The sequence below is a fragment of the Macaca fascicularis genome, chromosome 15 (genome assembly GCF_037993035.2).
Source record: "Macaca fascicularis isolate 582-1 chromosome 15, T2T-MFA8v1.1".
Classification (NCBI taxonomy): domain Eukaryota; kingdom Metazoa; phylum Chordata; class Mammalia; order Primates; family Cercopithecidae; genus Macaca; species Macaca fascicularis.
Window position 1 is genome coordinate 82826828 of NC_088389.1, and position 20050 is coordinate 82846877.

Below are 20050 nucleotides of genomic sequence, written 5' to 3' on the forward strand. Positions count from 1 at the left end.
CCTCCTAGGCTGTGTTAAGATCCAATTGTCCACAGTGGACACCACCTTGACGAGGCTCCCTTCGGTGGCTTCCTTCCCTTCCCTGTCTCATTTATCCACTCCTCGACTAGGATCTCCCGGGATTCCTCTCCATTGAGCCACTGCACGCAAATCATTGTCTCAGGCTATGCTTCTGGAGACCCCCAAAGAAGACATGCGTTGAGCTATTTCTGGTCTGGGTAAGGTGGAATTTATTCCTACACCCAGTAGGAGAAGCATTCTCCACCACAAGGAAAAAATATGCTTTTTACATATTTACAAAGCAAAGGTACAAGTCCCAATGAATATAACACAAACAGTACCTCTCAGGACACACTATAGATAACGCTAAAAAGAGCAGGGATTAGATTGAGCAGAATCAATCTCAGCATGTGTCCTTGAGGTAAGTTTGAAACCAAGCTTAAAGCAAGGAGTGGGGCAAATCGGCAACAAGAAGGAGAAAGGGCTTTTGGAGAAGATTCAGCCCAGATTCCAACCCCAGGCTGCAACACCCTGGGCTTCTTTCCCTTCCAAGGCAGCATTCACGGGGCACCATGGGAATTGTAAAAACAATTCTGGAGCATCACAGGGAGTGCGTGGGGCCCAGAGCACCCTCCTCCCTGTGCACTTCCTCTTTGTGGGAGGGAACAAAATGGCTGCGAATGTCTCCAATGTGAAGGGAAATTTTTGCCTGTGTCACGGCCAGGGGATTACATCTGCCTACAGTTACAGGATGTATCACTTGCAGAGAATTCCTTCCGCAGCATACTCAAAGAACCAAAAAAAAAAAAAGCATTAAATAGCTGGCTATAGTTGATCTATATTTTTCATTTTTCTCCTGTGGTTTTTCACCAAAGTCCACTTTGACAAGCCATTAAAAGAAAACCCCACGTACATGAGCAATAGATGTAAAAAGAAAAAAAACCTAGTATATCGAACAACCCAACGTATACAATTTGGAAGAAGTAACCGGATCCTCTGCTCTGGCAGGCTGTAAACTGGGCTAGGGAGGGACATTGTTTTTCTTTTGGTCATTCTGCCAAGTTAAAAAGGAAGTTGGAGATTAGAACAAAATATTTAAATCAAAAATGAATCCTTCAATGAAAGTTGCTTGATCCCCTTCACTACCACCCCCAGCCTCCCTTCCCCCTTATTGGAAGCATATTTCTCTTTGAAAAGAAATAGTGTATTGTTGCTGAATAGAAGGGGGACAGCCCACTGGGGAGACACATCGATCTCATCATTTTAAAAGTGAGAGATAAATGACCGAAGGCCTCTTCCCAATCAAATGCTGTTTCTGCACATTCTCAGAATAAATGGCACTGTTTTCTCTGGTGACTGCTGAGCTCTCTCTCCTCGGCTGGGTTTGCCTATGCTAACCATGCATTCCAGACCCTGGAACAAGGGTAACTGCAACTCAAACGGATGTATCTGTGATGCCAGGGCACTGAATTGTTCTTTGAAACCCAAACAAGATCTTGACTCATCCTAAGGGTCCTGTAGTAAGATTCTGTACTTCAGTTTTTTGAAATCTCTCTCAAATTTACTATGAGATGGACAGATAGCTTAGGTTCCACAAGTACTATTGTAGGAAAAGGTCCAAGAAAGAAGTAAGGAACAAAGCCATACCTGATATCCACAGATCTCCTCCAGCACTGGGACTTACTAGTCTCTCCTCAAAAGGTTTCCCTTTGGTCTTGGAAGGGGCACAGGTAAATGTAGCCCTTCTGGTGCTGAGCCCACTTCATGCAGGTGTAATAGAACCATGGAAAACAAATATTGTGGTGGGGTTTTTGGACACATTTTTATTTCTGAGAATGGTTTTATGAAATCTGCTTTATAACTGGCCTGGTTCTACATACTTCAGTACTCATCCCCAAGATTCTGTTTTCTTACAAAACTAATTTATCTATAACTTTTCAACACCCCAAATAAATGTTGGTAACGTAGCTCCCTAATACAAATCATACAGTCATAATAAATTAACAACAGTCATCCAAGATATAAGAACAAGGATACCCTAACGGTATTAATAACCCAAAAATATATAATAAACATTTTACTCTCCAGAGGCAAGAATGAGTTGTGTTACACAATGGATTTTACAATAAACATTTGCAAATAATATGTACTTTGATAGTGAACCCATATGTATATATATTTATATAGAACCCACATGTATCTGTTGTTTTCCCCAACCTCTCTGGCTTCAGCATCCTGGGACCTTTGCATGTTTCAGTGCTGATCTTGGATCAGAGATGACTTGGGCTCATCACACTTCACTGGCTTAACACTCACCCAACACCTGGACAAGCAACCTGGAAGCCTGGCACTCCCCACTGTAAGCACTAAATATTCTAGAAGGAGATTTTAAAGCAGGAAAATAGCATCGTCTCAAATGATCCTTGATAGGCCTACAAAGGGCATCTACCGGTGGCCGCCTTGTCCTTGGTGCACTTTGCTCACCTATAGCGTGTTCCCAGCAGAAGGAAGCATTCAGTTTTATCTGGTGTGTGTGTACATGTGTGTTTATTTTCCCTCATCTTCTTTAATGAACTGTTAGAAATGAAAATAAAAAAGAGAGTTATTTTCCAAGAGACTTTTCCTTAGAGCCTCTCTTTTGTTCCTGGACATAAACCCCATCACCACCCTCACCCCGAGAGAAACTGCAGGTCTCCATATCATTGCTAGTTTGACAGTTCTTGATGGCACTCATTCAAAAATCTGTATTGAACTCAAATGTGTCCCAGAGACTGAGCTAGATGCTCCATCCAGTCTTCTCACTTAATCCTCTTAACACTTTGTCCTCAGGGGTTATAATTCACTTTATTTAGCACAGGAAGAAGCTGAGGTTCAGAAAAATCAAGTGACTTCCTCAAGGTCCCTGGGGAACAAAACGCCTTCAATCATTCAGTCTTTGCTGGAGCTAGTCCTGCCCAGAAGCCCTACCTGCCGCCTGGCCTTCGGAGGCTGCCTATTAGGTTGATGGGGCCCTCTTCTCTCAGGCCAGAATCCTCATGATCCTCTTCATAAGGGCTTTCTCTCTCATGCCTCATTCCCAGTTGTCTTGTTACCATCTCACACCTGCCTGGCTGCAAAAGGCTCTGGTCTAATTTGGTTGCCTCCTTGACTATATGTCTGTGCTCTAATCCACTGGAGCCTGCCCACTGCCAGTTCACTGTTCCAGAGACGCTGCCTGGATCCGACCAGCTTCGCAAGAGTCTTGCTCCACCATGAACTAGCTGACTGAGTCTGGGAAAGTCATTAAAACTCCCTGGCAGTTTCTTTGCAGTTATAGTATGCACAATAATTTCAGTTTTATCTCTGAAAGAAAACTAAAATGAAGATTGAATGAGACTCAGAAAGTTGGCTTTGGGGAACATCATTCCCATGCCAGATTTTATCTCCAAAATGCCCCCAAAATGCACATTTTCATCCAAACTTGCTCAAAATATGGTGTTTCTGGATCTGAATCCAATGCCAAATTTTTTCTCCAAAATTTCCTCTTGTGCCCACAAAGAATGAAAGTTGGTCATTCAACTTTTCCCTGAAAAACCTGAGTTCATAATTTGTGTTCCAGAAGGTGTGGCCAAGAACTATATTCAATATTAAACTCTGTATTTCTCATTTATGAAATCAACAATAAGGAAATTTTGATAAATCCTCTTATTTTCAATATCCAAACATCATATTTAATTAATCCAATCCTAGTTTTCTGGGTTAAGTGATATTCACTAACGCAGGCTAAAAGAAAAAAAAATGTTTCAGAAATATAAATTATTGGAAATCCTGTAACTCAGACACCTGGTTCAGATCAAAATAAGTACTAAAAAATCTTCATTGCCTTCCCTTTACCATGAAACAAAAACCCCAGCTTCTTCGCCTTATACAGAACATTCCCAGCCTCAGCCTATCTTTCCCACCTAAAATTCCTTTTCTCCTGCATGAGCCATTTGCTCTAGACACTGGACTATTTGCTGTCTTCTAAAAGCTTCTTCGTTTTATTTCCTCTGTATTTTCTCTTAGGCCTTTTCCCTGCACCCAAATGCCTCCCCATTCCCACTGACCTAGTTGGCCAAATTCAACTAGCTCGAACCTCCACTTCTTCCATGAAATCTGTCCTGAACACACCAATCTGAACAGATTTCTCCTTCCTCTGAGCCCCTGTGGTAAAGGAAGCCCATGCGCTTACTCACCTAGTGCTGCCTTCTGCTACTTTGCCCAGTGTCATATTGAACTTTCATTAAACATCTTTCCTTATCATATTTTAATGTTGGGCACCCAGTTCTGTCTTTATACCCTAGAGTTAGCTACATACACAGTAGCCGCTCATTAAAAACTTGATGCTTAGGTTTGACCCCCATGCTTGCAAACGACTCTCCTCAAAAGAAATATTTCTTATACATAAAGCAAGGGAATTGTAGAAATTCACCCCCATCAAATATTTTTGGCAAAAAAAAAAAAAAAGAGAGCGAGAGAGTATCTTTGCAGAGTCTCAACAGAAACTGTGCATGTGAATGTGTGTTTGGGGTACAGAAGTAGAGAGAAGCTTGTTAATTTTAAAGCCACATAGCATGTTTGGCTAAGACTGTGACTCCATTTGTGTATTTCAACCACGTAAAATACACCCTGGGATTCTGGACTGAGAAAAATAGCCATATAAGGAGAAAACAAGGCATTCCCTATAGCTGCTCTTGTAAAACACTCTATGATTTAACCCTCTGCTCGGACAGATCCAAGCTCCTGCACTTTACAACTGCAAACAATCAAATTCCTGGGAGGAGCTCAGCGTGTGACCTGCACCACTGGGCACAAACAATCACAAACAAAACCTGACAGGTCACCTACAGGGCAGCATGACCAAAGCTTCGCAGCCGCCTGCCTTTCTCTCTGCAGTGGGCTGTCCCAGCTGGAGCAGGCACCGAGATGAGCTCCAGCCCAGAGACAACTCTGAGGGCTCATTAATCCCTTTCCTTCAAGAACTCAGGAATCTGAGGTCTGCATCCACCTTCTAGATGACAGTCCATCAATCTGCAGAATCCCTTCACGGGGGCGGTGCAGGAGGGAGAAGTGGGGGGATCAAGATAAGGAAAGAGGGGCTCCACGAACAGAGGCAGGACTGGGCAAAGTGTTGGCCAGCCTCCAACACGGTGCCTGTGGCTCTGTGGCGGAGTATGCATCTGGCTAGGGGCCTCTGTGCTATGCAGAGGAGGGATTGCGGAGTGAGGGGGTAACAGGGCACCCAGCTGGCCCTCACCTTTCCTCCCTTCAACTTGATTGCCATTAATAACAACTCTGGGAGGTGCAGTTTTCTAGATGATGAAACTGAGATTCTGAAAGGTTCCAGTGTCCCTCACATGTAATGAGTAGGCGATGATTAGAAATAAACTTGTATGCTGTGGCAGACACTGTTCATTTTCTTCTGTTAACTGGTCCAATCTCCTTCCTTCTGGCAATGGAATGAACACACCTCCACCTCCACCCCCCACCCCATTACACTCACACACAGAAGCAAGGAAGATGGCTGCCTGGCTGGAGATGTTATTTCCCAGACACCCACGTAGCTCAGGGGGTCCATGTGACTGAGTGACTGATTTCCAAGGAGATGGACATGGTGGGAGTAATGTGGGCAAATTCTGGGTCACAACTTTTTAAAGTAGCTGCTTGCCTTTCTCATGGGCTGGGACGCAGACATAAGAATGAGGAAGAGGACAACCTTAGGGGCTACTGGAGCAGCACAACAGGAGGCTAGATGATTTTATGGAACAGCGCCACCTACCTTCCTAGGGCTACCGACCTGCAGGGAACCTAGACTGTTCCATGAGGAGAAATCATCAGCCTCCTCTGAGCCACTGTATTCTTCCATGTCTTTGTGACGGCCATTTAGCCTGCATTCTAACTAACACGTGTGACTTTCTGCAGCCTCAGCTGTGTGCAAAGAATCTTGAGGCCACAATAGCTTGCACTAACTTAAAAAGCAGAAGGAAAAAAATCGTAGCCAAGTTACATAACAGCAGTACTCACATGCCAAAATCACCCCCTCCCCGAGTCAAGGCTGGAATAGGGGCCTCAGTCACATGAGGGAGTCCTGCACAGGTGACAGCAAAGGTCAGAGAATCCTGTTCCCTCCTCCCCATAGGATTTTACTACGGAAAGTTTGCCTAAGAAGGACCCTGAACCTCATTGAGCTGGAACCAGATGCACTATTTGGACAACTGTCATTATCATTCCCAAAATGACTTGTTGAAAAGTCTTCCTCTCTAATTAAAGTCAGCTTTACTTCCCTGAGACAGATGTGTTAAAACATCTACTATTATTGTAATTTCACAGTTCCTCTTGGGACTCCAAGTTTTGAGACTATCATATTATATATGTACCAGAAGTGTTACATTTTTTATAACAACCTTTATTAATAATCATGAATTCTGCCCTTTAGTCTGGCACAAGTGTAACATATATTCAGGCATATATTCAGCCTTTTTTTTTTTTTTTTTTTTTTTTTTTTTTTTTTGCCTGATAGGTCTTTTTCTAATTCTTTTTTTTCTGTTTTTGTTCTTTTCTTTGCCCTCATATTTTCTCTTATAAAACCACATAGATTTTTATTTTTTTCATCCAGGTTAATAATCTCTGTGTTTTAACAGATACATTTAATTCATTTACATTTTTTTAGGGTTCATTTCTGCCATCTTAGTTTGAGCTTTGTATTTACCTTGCTATATATGATCTTTGCTTTCTTTTTTCCAAACTTTTAGTGGGATTGATTCCGATTTCTTTATTTCCTCTTTTCCTATTCTACTGATTTGGTAATTATCAGTCTTATTTGTATTTCTGTATATACATACAGACGTTTTAGATGTTACCCTTACATTTTTAACATACTTGACTTTGAAAAGTACAAAATGTCATCTCTACTCACCTATCAATCTTCAGAGCTCCAAACATCTCCCACCCATTTTATCTATTATTGTTGTCAAATATCTCATTTTCACTTTTATACCCTTAAAATCGGTCAATATTAACTTCTATAGACAATGCTTGTTTAAATTTAACTTCCCCTCTTAGAGTTCATCCCTTCCTTTTTAGTTCAATTTTCTTCTACTTGAAATAAATCCCTTAGCAATTACTTTACGAGCATTTTTGGTGACCAAAACGAAATAAAACTTTAATTTTGTATGTGTTGTTGAGTACTAGTTTAGCTGGCTATATAACTGCAAACTGACAGTGATTTTTCTTAGTGCTTTGGGTATGTCATCTTACTGACTTTTGGTTTCTGTTGTTGCTGTTCAGAAATCTGCTGCCTGTCTAATTATATTCCCACCCAAAAAATCTTGATTGCTTTAAGAACTTTTTGGCATCAGTATTTTACAATTTCATTATAGTGGACTTGAAGTTTGAATTCACACTTACTTATTCAGCTGATGGCTCACCTTACTTCCTGAATCTCATGATATTTATCTTTTAGCCATTGTAAAAAAAATTCTGTCTTTTTTCTCTCTGAATATTTCTTCTCCTTCATTTTCTATTTCTACTTCTAAACTCTTATTCTTTCTCATTTTTTCCTTCATTTCTTTAGTTACTCCCTCACATGTTTATGTTTTTGTGATGCATTCTGAATTGGAATTACATCTCTTCCAGTTTACTACTTTTTTCTTTAACCAAATCTAATCTGTTAAAATTGATGACTATATTTATTACTTCTAGAAGTTTCATTTGTTTCTTTTTCAAATCTCTTATTTTTTCATGGTATGTTATATATTTGTCATAATTTATTATGTTTTCAATTCCTAATTTTATGCTTTAAATCATTTTAAACATAGTCTTTATGTAACATGTTTGTTACCTGAAGTGCCTGGGGATCTGATCCCGCTGTGTATTCTATCCACTGGTTCTCTCTCATGGGGAACCATTTCTAATATGCTTCATAATTTTGGAAGCTGAGATCATCTTCAGTGGAGCTCTATCTATTCAGGGGATCTTGTGTGGTCTGGGTTGAGGATGTGACCTACTGGAGAGTTTTGTGCTTGGTTCATGATTGCATGGCATCATGGCCTAGAATCACATTTATTCATCCATGTATTTATTTTTTTTAATTGACATGTGATGATTGTACATATTTATTGGGTACAGAGTGGCATTTTCATACATGTATACAATATGTAATGATCAATTCAGGGTAAATAGAATATTTATCGCCTCAAACACATCATTTCTGTGTTGAGAACATTCAAATCCTCCCTTCTAGCTATTTGAAAATGTACAATAAATTATTGTTAACTATGGTTATCCTACAATGCTATAGAACATTAGAACTTATTCTTCTATTTAGCTGTAATTTTGTATCTGTAACCATCCTTTCCTCTTCATCCCCGATCCTAACATTCTACTCTTTACTTCTATGAGCACAACTTTTTCAGCTCCCACAAATGAAAACACGCAGTATTTGTCTTTCTGTGCCTGACTTATTTCACTTAACATGATGTCCCCCAGGCTCATCCATGTTGCTGTGAATGACAGGATTTCATTCTTTTTTTATGGCTGAATAGTATAGAACCACATTTTTATGTCAATATCTCATCTCAGATATTCCTAGAGCACATCTATAGTGTAAATTCAAACCTCAAACCGAAGTAAGGCATTGGATTCTTGGTTCAGAATTCTTGATTGACAATTGAGAGACTTTTTTTGTGCTGGTTAAGATGGAGAAATTTCTCTTTTGTCTCTTTGTGCTGATGGCTTTCTTGGCCTGTTCTTGGGCCATCGTGGAAACCACAAAATGTAGGTCTCAGCTTTCACAAAACTTGCCTTTCCAATTCATGTTCCCAACACAACTAACGTAGTTTCTGTGTCTTTGTCCCCTTGGGCCAGGAATCCATGTCCAATGCAGCCAGCTATAGGCAGAGACATGGTCTCATAGTACTTAGGGAACTTCCTGTTGGTCTGTGGAGAGAGAACTTTTCTGGCAAGAGGACCTAGAGAAAGGGAAGAAGTGATCATTAGAGGAAATAATTAGTATCCCTGAAACCCATAACTTTTCTTCAACACTTCTCTTGTATAAAGCTATGCCATCAATGATGTATACCCCCAGCTGTGGGCACAAAATTATTAAAGGTAAGAGTCAGCTGCTGTAACCAGGGAAGGTGTTGATAGTGTTTCTCAGGAAACATCAAGGTGAGCATGTTTCTGCATAGCGGTAGAATTTATTTTCAACTCTGATCAAATGTGTAAGTTACTCTTCCACACAACACCTAGCCCAGTGACTGACATAGTGGATATTGAATAAATATTTGTTGAAACAAACATCAATCCCCTCCTCTAATCTTCAGTAAGGGGAGAATGAAACACACAGAGGCAGCAGGGAGAAAATGTTCGGAGACAGAAAGCTATAAGGCCATGCTGAAAGAAAGGTAAATCTTTCCTGGAGAAATAAGTAACTAGAAGCAGGTGGTAAGCAAAGTATGCTGGAAGAAAGTAATCTCTTTTAGAAGTCATCATAAATGCTTGGAACTTGGAGTGGATTTTGAATTAGCATACATACCAAGATGGAGAATGTTCCTCAGTTCATAAATAAGAGCCCCGTCACAGGTGGTGACATCCGCCACAGATCCCAGGGCAGGAAGTAATCTGTGAACTTGGGTGTTAAATTAAGAGAAATCACACCCCACAAAAAAAAAGAAGACAATTCTCTTAGACATAACTGCATAAGGGACTTAGGGGGAAAGAACCGAAATTTTTTTTAAAGGGATCCACTGTGTTAGTTTTTTATATCTAATAATGTCCATGTTAATTATGTATTAACATATAAGCAGTTCAAATCCTCCTGTGGATTCTTTCTTAGTATGTTCTTTTTGTTTTTAAGACCCAGTTTGAAGGATCTCTCCAAATGCTATTATAAACAGATATCTGAATTAGCTGAGAGCTGCAGTCAAAACCTGGGAGCTAAGAAAACAGTTCCCTTACAAAACGCTGCCTTACCTAAGTTTTCTTTATTCTCAGTATATAATTCATTCGACTCAGCGCTACTAACAGAGTCGTCAAAGGTCTTAGGGTTGGCCATCTGGTTGAAAAATAGGGACTGGCAGACTCAATTTGAAACTGTGTTTGCATATCAAGTGTACTATGTTTCTTCTCAATTGTGCATTTATTAAGTTTGGCCTGGGGATAGAAGAGGATAGACCCCACTCTCCAAGTTAACCTTTGGGCCCAGAAAACTTGAAAACCAAATGGAGGACGCCACATGTAAAAACTCTGGAGAATAAAGCCCACAACATGAAAAACATGATTGTAGTACCAACCTGAGATCCAGGGAAGCTTTGGTAGGTAAAGTCTTCAGGCTATATTAGCTTTCCAAAACACTCAAGCCACCTGCGCCCCAGGATTGGGGCAGTGTCCATCAGAGTGGGGAGAACACTGGCCCCCTGTCCATTCTGATGGACAGAACTCACGACAGGAGGCTTCCCTGAGGCATTCAGGAGAACTCAACTATGTCACACGCACTGAAACATCTAATTTCAGTAATGAGCTCCACATTGAACTTTGGTTGCATTCCCAACAGTGTCTCCTGCAGTTGTTCTCAGCTGAAATCAAATTACTGTGGAAAAAATGTGTGAGATCTCCCTTCCCACAGTGAGGTAAAAAGGGCAGTTTACCACCCGTTGAAAATGCCATCTCATCAGCCTATTATTATTCTAGTACAAGAATGTGCAGAATGTGTCAAATGTGTGTGTCAAATGTGTGTCAAATTAGGTGGCCTCCCTCCTGAAACCGTTAAATCTTTGCATCTCTTCATAAGGAAGGCTGATAGACGCCAATGGTGGGAACTCCAACGCAACTGAAGCCACACCTCTTGCTACAGAAACAAGGAGGGCTCTGTGGCAACCCAAAGCCAGTGACTGAACCTAGCACCTGTCAGTGCACGTTGTTGCTTCCTTCCCCTAGGTAATTCTTTCTGAAAATGCTACTAGGTGGCCTGTTTCCCCTCTTCCAGCATTCCTGAAAATATGTAAGATATGAGATAAGCACTTGATCTTCAAACTTACATTAAGAAGCTTAGGTGAAAAAATTCTGTTGTGCACATATGAAGCATGCAGAATTCTGGGGCAGCCTCAGGCTGGAAGACACCATTCCACTCCCCTCTTCCCTTGAGCTCCCTGTGTGGGCACCACTGACAACCAGGAGGCACGCCTGCCCTTGGGGTCCTGCCACCTGATCTTAGCATAGGATGTTGGGAGAACCCAGACAATTTCCTGAGTCTCTCTGTCCTCAGTTTCCTCTTTCTCAGGGAGACTGTGGAAGGTTAATACAGTCACACAGTGTCCCCAAACTTTTTGGCACCAGGGACTGGTTTTGTGTGAGACAGTTTTGCCACAGACAGGGGGTGGGGCTAGGGGGATGGTTTCGGGATGGTTCAAGCGCATTAGATTTATTGCCCTAGGTTTTCCATTATTGTTACATTGTAATATATAATTAAATAATTATACGGCTCACCATAATGTAGAATCAGTGGGAGCTCGGAGCTTGTTTTCCTGCAACTAGGCAGTCCCATCTGGGGGTGATGGGAGACAGAGACAGATCATCGAGCATTAGATTCTCATAAGGAACGAAACCCAGATCCCATGCATGCAGTTTACAATAGGGCTTGCGCTCCTATGAGGATCTAATGTCGCTGGTGTTCTGATAGGAGGTGGAGCTTGGGCCGTAATGTGAGCGATGGGGAGTGGCTGTAAGTACAGATGAAGCGTACATCGCTCTCCTGCTGCTCACCTCCTGCTGTGCAGCCCAGTTCCTAACGGGGTGGCTGGGGACCCCTGTAATAACACATACAAAGCAGCACTATCAGACATATACTACAGCCTTCCCTTGCTTCCATGACTCTGTGGAATTGAGATGATGCCTGCTTGTGGTTTAATCCTAACCCTGCACAGTGGACACCAGTGTTTCTGTTTGTCCAGCTCCAGGTCCCTCAGTCCTCTTCTGGGAACCTCTCTTCCCTGGCTCATGGTTTGGGTGCCCTCCTCTGGCCAGCAGGTGAGAATGTGACCCACGCTAAACCAGCTGGAATTGCCCTCCTAAGAATGTGGATCTTGGGGAGGAGCTGCACTAAGACAGAAGACTTTTAGAGCTCATTAAACCTGGATTCCAGACCCTGGAGAACCTGCACATTTGTCCCTGTTTTGCCAAATCCCTACAGTTGCCTTGATTCTCACCCCTTCCTCAGGTTCTAGGAGCTAATCCTTATCCTTACAATAAGTTCCCTGTTGGCCAGGCATGGCGGCTCATGCCTGAAATCCCAGCACTTTGGGAGGCCTAGGCGGGAGGATCACTCGAGCCTGGGAGTTTGAGGCTGCTACGAGCTATGATGGTGCCACTGTACTCCAGCCTGGGCAACAGAGCAAGACCCTGCCTCTAAAAAACAAACAAAAAAAGTTCTCTGCTCCTTGGATATTTGTGCTTTGCAACAATGTGTCTCGGTCCCCACTCCGCTGTACAGATGAGAAAACATTCCCAGGTCAGGGAAACTAATGTGGAAGTAGGATAGAAGCCAGATCCCAGACTGGCCACCTATGCCCTCTGCTGCCCTCCCCGAACTCTCTTCTTGGCCTCTCGCCCATGGCCAGTGGTCCTTCTCCTCCCAGCCAGTCCTCCACATTGCTCTCTCATGTTCCACATCATCCAAGCTTGCAAACCATCATCTATTTCAACTCGTCTCTTTTTTTCCCTCAGGTATCAGGCTATTTTCATAAATCTTTCATTTTAAAATAAACCTTGGTGTCTCACTCACCACAACATTTCTAAAATGCATTCCTCTGCCAGCGTGCTCATTCCAGAGCAGGGCCCTTCCCGCTTGAATGTTGGCAGCATCCTGCCCACTTGGCTTCCTCTCCTGCCACCTTCCTCTCTCCCAGAGAGCAAATGAGGTTGGGACTTGGGTGGGTTGAAAGCCCATCCGTGCATGTCATGCATAACATTCCCTTCCTCGGCACAGATGCATTCCTAGACAAAAAGGCCTTTGAACGTGTTTCTCTCAGGGCCCGTCTGGCACCATTTTGTGAGTTGAGCAGCACTGGCTGTGCTCCCCTGCTGAAGAGTAAGCAGTGGGAACTGAGGAAGGGCAAGCTTGCTCCCTGCCCAGCTCTGGGGGCTGCCACATCCCACAGAGCCCTGGGGTGGAGGGCATGCTCACGGACCGTGGTGTCCAGTAGCTACCCCACCTCAACATGTTCCCCCTAGTTGAGCCTCATCAAAAACGGCCCTGTTTGGCAGCCAGGGAATCCTATCGACCCCTCAGGATGTGGTTACATATTATGATTCAGTGTACCTCTTGCAGCTGGGAAACGCATTCTCTGGGCTGTCCTCAGGGGGCCCATAAGGAATTCACACCTGTGATTAGCTTAACTGGCCATTCGATTTCCCCGAAGCCCTATACAGAGCCAATTGAGGGAGTAGCTCCCTGACCATCAACAACTTGGCTTTTTAGAGAGAAATCAGGGTGCAACAGATTCAGGTAATTTAGCATATCACAGTAAACACTGTTACTCTAGCCTGGCTAGATTATTGCCAACGTCTACAGTGAAGAGTGGATCTGCTGGTTGGTATACATACAACTTAACACATGTTAGATTTGTACTGAACATTCTTTCAAGTTTTTTGAGTGTGAAATATTGGATTTACTAGTCACTAAAAATTTCCTATGCTACTTAAAATGAGATTAATAACTTACTTCTATGTAGTATTTAGTAGCGTGTTATCCCATAGAACGCCCACATTATGTGGAACATGCGTTGGTGTTCTAGTTGGGAGAAGCTATTTTTACAAATGCAGGCTGAAAAACCTATTTTCAGAGGAATGCTCCTAAAATGCATCTTAAACCTAAGCCCCCAGCCAGCATTCAAGAAAGAAGAGAAAGTGGGCAATATTCAACCGCTAATTTCAGGGCCATATTGCATAAAGTGAGGTCTTTAAGTGATTTCTTAAACTCAAAGCTCTGGCCCCAGAACTCAACTTGGCTCTTCTTCTTTGTCTCCAGTGTATTCTTGTGCCCCTGAACACTGAATCACAGGCAAAGGTTTCCAGTCTTTTCATTCTCTTTCTGCTTTGAACTCCATTAATCTTTATGTTGATTTTCCCTCCACCCTCTTGAAAAAAAATGTCTGCGTTCCCCAGATGGAAAGCCAGGAGCTGGCACCTTCAGAAGCGATAACATGGAGTGGGAACGGTAGGAGAGGCAAGCTCCTGGCCAGCGTGGTGAGCCACCACCACAAACCACGGCCTACAGCGCGGGAAGGGAAATGAGTCAGGTCCTCTGCATTCCGTGGTCACAAACCCAGAGCCTCTGTCACCTCTCCCCTCCCTGTGGGTACGTGCCTGACCAAGCATGGGACCTCCTGGTGAGAAGCAGCACCAGACAGATGTTCCTTTGTCCTTAACACACCATACACACTGCCACTCTTGCATATCAAATGTTCATATTCTTAATCTAAACCCACTTTAAATCAACACATTCTTTTTCTACTAAAGATGCATTGAACAGTACACACCTATAGACTATATACTAAAATCTTTGAAAGTGCTTCAAAATAGATGAAATTTCTATACACATTTTCATATTTAAACAACAAATATGTACATAACTAAATATGAATCTGTACATTTATCTATTCATCCAAATATGCCATTCATATAAAATACACAGAGGTGTAATGAACTAGAAAATAAAAAGACTGATGATGACCACTACTGCTGTTGCTACTACTACTAGGTATATAAAGAGTAACTCAAATTTTCAGTCTGCTGTTATCTAAATGTTTGTGACCTTGCCTTAAAATGTATGTGTTGATACCAAATCACCAAGGTGATGGTATTAAAAGCGGGGTCTTTGGGAGATGATTAGATCATGAGGGCTCTCTCCTCATGAATGGAATTAGTGACCTTAAAAAATGGGCCCCAGAGAGCTGCCCTGCCCTCTTGCCTTTCTGCCATGTGAGCACAAACAAAAGGTGCTATCAATGAGGAACAGCCCCTTACCAGGCACCAAATCTGACAGAGCCTTGATCCTGGACTTCCTAGCCTCCAGAACTGTGGTAAATAAATTCCTGTTTATAAACTACCCTGTCTAAGGTATTTTGCCATAACAGCCCCAACTATGACTTAGTCCCAGTTGGCAAGGAGCTATGGTCCAGCTAGTTGAACACATACACGCCTCTCAGTCATTGAAACCTCAGAATCTTATCTGAGTCTTTGTCATCTTTACTTTGTGCACCAATTTGGTTCCCAAGTCTTTCTCCTTCTAGCTCCAAAAATCTCACATTTATCACCCTATTTTTTCCCTTTCTAACCCTGACAGCCTCAACTATACTTCACGCCCTTCTGCTTCTTTCCCAGACTACAGGAACAGCCTCCTTTCAGGCATAGGATATTGGCTTTAACAGTCTACCAACATAGGCAGGCGTAACAAATACAGAGCACTCCTACTGCCCCTATTCCCTCAACCTTAGCAGACCATTCTAATCAATCCCAGATCTTTTCCCCTGAGCCCAGATGTGGCCACACAGCTTTTGTCAGCACAGCCCTCCAAGCATCACCAATTTATCAGAGATCCTCTAGAGACAAAATCTATTTACCATTCCTGACCCAAGTCCTTTAAAACAAGGTTTCTCATCCAGGAGGGAACATCAGGATCACAGATGTCTGAATCATCTAAGACCTAAGACTTAACCAGAATTTTTGTGGGCACGAATTATGGGCATTTTAAAATGTATTATGTATGATTTAGGTGTGCACTCATCGAGGACTAAGTAAAACAAGCCCAAATCAGAAGATGTTGCCCCTTCTAAGTCCTTTCTCTCCTCTCCTTTTACCACTTGTTGCCTTACAGCCCTCACTAGTTCCTATTCCACATCTAAAAATCTTAAACTTTCTCCACCCAGGGCCTGCCATCTTCCATTTGGACACCAGATACATTACTCTGGGTCTTTTTAGAAGAAGAGGCCAAGAGGAGGCTAAGGCTTTTTACCATGGCAAGCCCCTAGAGAAAAAAAGGAGCCAGCAGAGACTGGAGAGCTGTCAGACTACAGTATAGATCTAACTCCATGAAAAGGAGGGAAGGAAGGAGGATTGAGTGGAAGTGTCTTAGACTGCAGTGCAATACTAGGGGAAGTCCCAGAGCCAAAGTCATCCATCAGAGAGGTCCCATGCCTAGCATCCCTGCCATGCCAAGTCACTGACTGAGAGCAGCCCACGGGAAGCACAGCCTTGGGACAAATGCAGCAATTTCAGAATACAGCAGCTGGGGCCTCAGTCAATGAATGATTCTCCCTCCAGTTGGAGATCTGAGAGGTACATTCTCAGAGCTGCCACACCAGGAGCTAGAGCTGCCAGATTTAACAAAACTGACAGGAGCTAGAGCTGCCAGACTTAACAAAAATACAGGATGACAAGTAAGTTTTTATTTCACATAAACAACAAATAATATTTAGTATCAGTGTGTCCATATATGGGTGTCGTATATTTTATCTGGCCACCCTCACTGTAGCTCCTTTTGTACTAGACTTTATCTGTGAAAATCCTTTCTCTTTTGTACTAGATTTACTTTGGTCTGCTTTAGTACCCACATCACTGGGTATCATCTTAACGGATCCCTCTCCCGGTCGGTCTCTCTCCTAACCAGACATCCATTCTCCCCACTACTCCAAATCATTCTTCTGGAAACATTGTGGTCATGCCACCCATCCACCACTGAAGAAGCTTCCAGTAGCTCCATGGCTTTCAGATTGAACCTCAGTGTCTGGTATCAGGACATGCATTTGCAACACTAATTCCCACTGACTTTCCAGTCCCTGGCTCCAATCAGACCAAGACTCGTGGCCGTGAAGACATGTCTCCTGCCTTTGCTCACGCTGGCCCCATTCCCTGGAATGTCCTTCACAAAATTTAACCTATGTGTCAAGGCTAGTTCAAATGCCACCTTCTCCTTGAAGGGATAAGCTAAGTATACCATTACTCTGCCCAGAACCCCTTACACCTAGTGACACAGGAAGCAGCTAAAATAATATAGACAGATATAACTTGATATGCTCTGAACGTGGAGCTTTCCATGCAGACAGGATTTCAGCAAACAATATTTCCCAATTCCACACGTGGCATTAATATCAACAGCTCTTATACAACCAACAGGGTAAGTCTTGCGTTTAGCCCTGGTGCAGATGTTTAATTAATCAGGTCTGCCGTCCTTGTTCGCCCTTGACTGGGTTTCCCTGATGATTACCCACTGAAAAACTCAGCCCTTTAATGCAAACAATGTCCTGATTAATGTTTTGTGCCGTGCACCAGGCTTGACAAGTGGGCCCTTCATTAGGGAATCAACCTGGACTGCAACACTCAGTCCTGAAAACTCAAACCTGACTTCATATACAAGTGCCTTTCCACTTTCTTGTATGTTAAACATTTGCTTAACTCTCTTTCCTTCCTCTCAACTTTGATTTTGGGGAGAAAAGTTTTGCATCAAGTGAATATAAAATATTAAATTATTCTGAGTTCAGCATAGTTTTGAGACTGGTGTGAGTGGTGGAGATGCCTTCCACCCGGCTGCATCACTGCCTCTCTGCAGTCACGAGCTTGGGTGTTCCTTTCTTTTGTTGGTGGTCCAGGTATTCACTCAGTCAGTCTCTTTCTCTCTCTTTTACTAGAAAAGGGGGTTGGGGGGAGGATCAGATGATGAAATGAAAACCTTTAAATAAAATATCATTCCCACAAAGGAAAAGAAATTTCCTCTGGGTCATTATCAGTGGAAGCCCAGAGAAAAGATAATAAGCACAAGATTCCTGATTAATTAAACATTTGTGCTCATTGTATGCAATTATTCTGGGGAAAATCAACTCCGGGACATCTGTTTACTCAACCTTGGGCTGAGAAACCACCAAACTACTTCTGCCCTGCATCACCAAGTGCAATGTCAAGGCATAGAACTGATAGCTCATAAGCCCGAGGCATAGGCCCACTAATTTTCTAGGCTGGAAACAGATGACCATGCTGCATGAGCAATAAATTATGAAGACTGAGTAAACTCACAGAGGGTTAACTGGGGAAATCTAAAGTGACAATATATTAATATAATACATATTAACCAATACACATAATTGTGTTATGCTGCAGAGCAATTAAATATAGATGATAAACATTTTCATAAATGCTTCAATTATTATTGCTTTTTATCCAGTGAAACCACATTTCTAGCTTTTTCTTTTTTACCTAGTTATATCTCCAGTTTTAATGATTTTCTCAATACCAGTAACCTCTTAATTGTCATCCCTGTCTAATCTCCTGCCTCTGGCAGTTGGGGCAGAGAAATGTCCTTGGTCAGCTCTGTGGGAGCCCAGGACTGGACAGAAGCGAACATTTCTGCCATTATCAACTGATGAGCAAAATCCGCAAGTCGTGTATTGAGGATCAAGGTCCAAGAATAGGTTAAATGATTACCCACTGGGTAAAGGGGTGGAGACACAGGGCAACAAAGGAGCAAGGGCCCTCGAGGTGGCTTGAAAACCCACTGACTGGATTCCAGATGCCTGTAGCAACTTCTGGTGAATCTCCCATCCCAAACCCAGAGACCTTAGGGAAAGGCAGTCTGGATTCACAGCCAGAGAACCTTTATTACAGGTGATCAAATGAGCACAAGTGTTTGAGGGATAGCTAATGACTGGTTGAGTCTCCCTGTCTGTCCAACACCACGTGTATCTGTTGAGACCCTGGTTCTGGTGTGGCAGGGTTAGGGTGACCCCAGTTTTAACAAGCAGAGGACTCCACAACTTTTAGGTTCCTGTGTGAGGGGTGAGATAGGTTACCACACCCACTCCTCTGACCCAGTTCCTCTCCAGCAAAACACAGAGCTTGGCGTGGTATCTCTGAGTATCGTGATCTTCCCTTACCATACAGTTGAGCCTGGTTTCCTTACCAGTGTGGATGCTAGCCGTAGGGTGACCAACTCGTCCCACTTGGCCTGGGACTGTCTTGTTTTTTAAAAATTGTTTAACTGTAGTAAAATTCACATAACACAAAATTCACTATTTTAGTATGCACAATTAGTGGCTTTTAGTGCATTAATGTTGTGTAACCACTGCTATTATCTGGTTCCAGAACATTTCATCAGTCCCAAAGGAGACCCCACACCCACTGGCAGTCATTCCCTATTCCCCCTTCCCGAAGATTTCAGCAACCACTGATCTGCTTTCTGTCTTTATAAATTTTCCCACTTCTGGACATTTCAGATAAATGGAATTATATAGTAAATGGGCTTTTATGACTAGCTTTTTTCACTTAGCATAGTATTTCCAAGGTTCATCTACGTTATAGCATGTTTTAGTGCTTCATTACTTTTAATGGCTGCATCATATTCCACTGTATGGCTAAAGTACATTTTGTTTATTCATCGGTTGATGGACATCTGAGTTGCTTTTTCCTTTTGGCCACGGTGAATAGCGCCACTATCAATATCCCTGTTCAAGTTTTTTTGTTTGTTTTTGAGAGGAAGTCTCGCTCTGTCACCCAGGCTAGGCTGCAGTGCAGTGACACAATCTCAGCTCACTGCAAGCTCTGCCTCCTGGGATCCCTACTGGGTTCAAGCAATTCTCCTGCCTCAGCCTCCCGAGTAGCTGGGCTTATAGGCACACATCATCACATCAGGCTAATTTTTGTATTTTTAGTAGAGACAGGGTTTCACCATGTTGGCCAGGCTGGTTTTGAACTCCTGACCTGAGGAGATCCACCCACCTTGGCCTCCCAAAGTGCTGGGATTACAGGTGTGAGCCACCATGCCCAGTCCCTGTTCAAGTTTTTTTTTTTTTTTTAACTTATTTATTATTATTATACTTTAAGTTGTAGGGTACATGTGCATAACGTGCAGGTTTGTTACATATGTATACTTGTGCCATGTTGGTGTGCTGCACCCATCAACTCGTCAGCACCCATCAACTCGTCATTTACATCAGGTATAACTCCCAATGCAATCCCTCCCCCCTCCCCCCTCCCCATGATAGGCCCC

General features: G+C 42.8%; 1 long non-coding RNA gene across 1 annotated transcript; it reads right to left on the reverse strand.

Moving 5' to 3' along the window:
* Positions 1-6541: 6541 nt before the first annotated feature.
* LOC135967430 (uncharacterized) lies at positions 6542-19656 on the reverse strand. The gene is made up of 2 exons (XR_010581557.1): positions 9554-19656; positions 6542-8987 (listed from the first exon to the last, which is right to left on the reverse strand). It is a non-coding gene; the product is annotated as an uncharacterized lncRNA (long non-coding RNA).
* Positions 19657-20050: the final 394 nt, after the last annotated feature.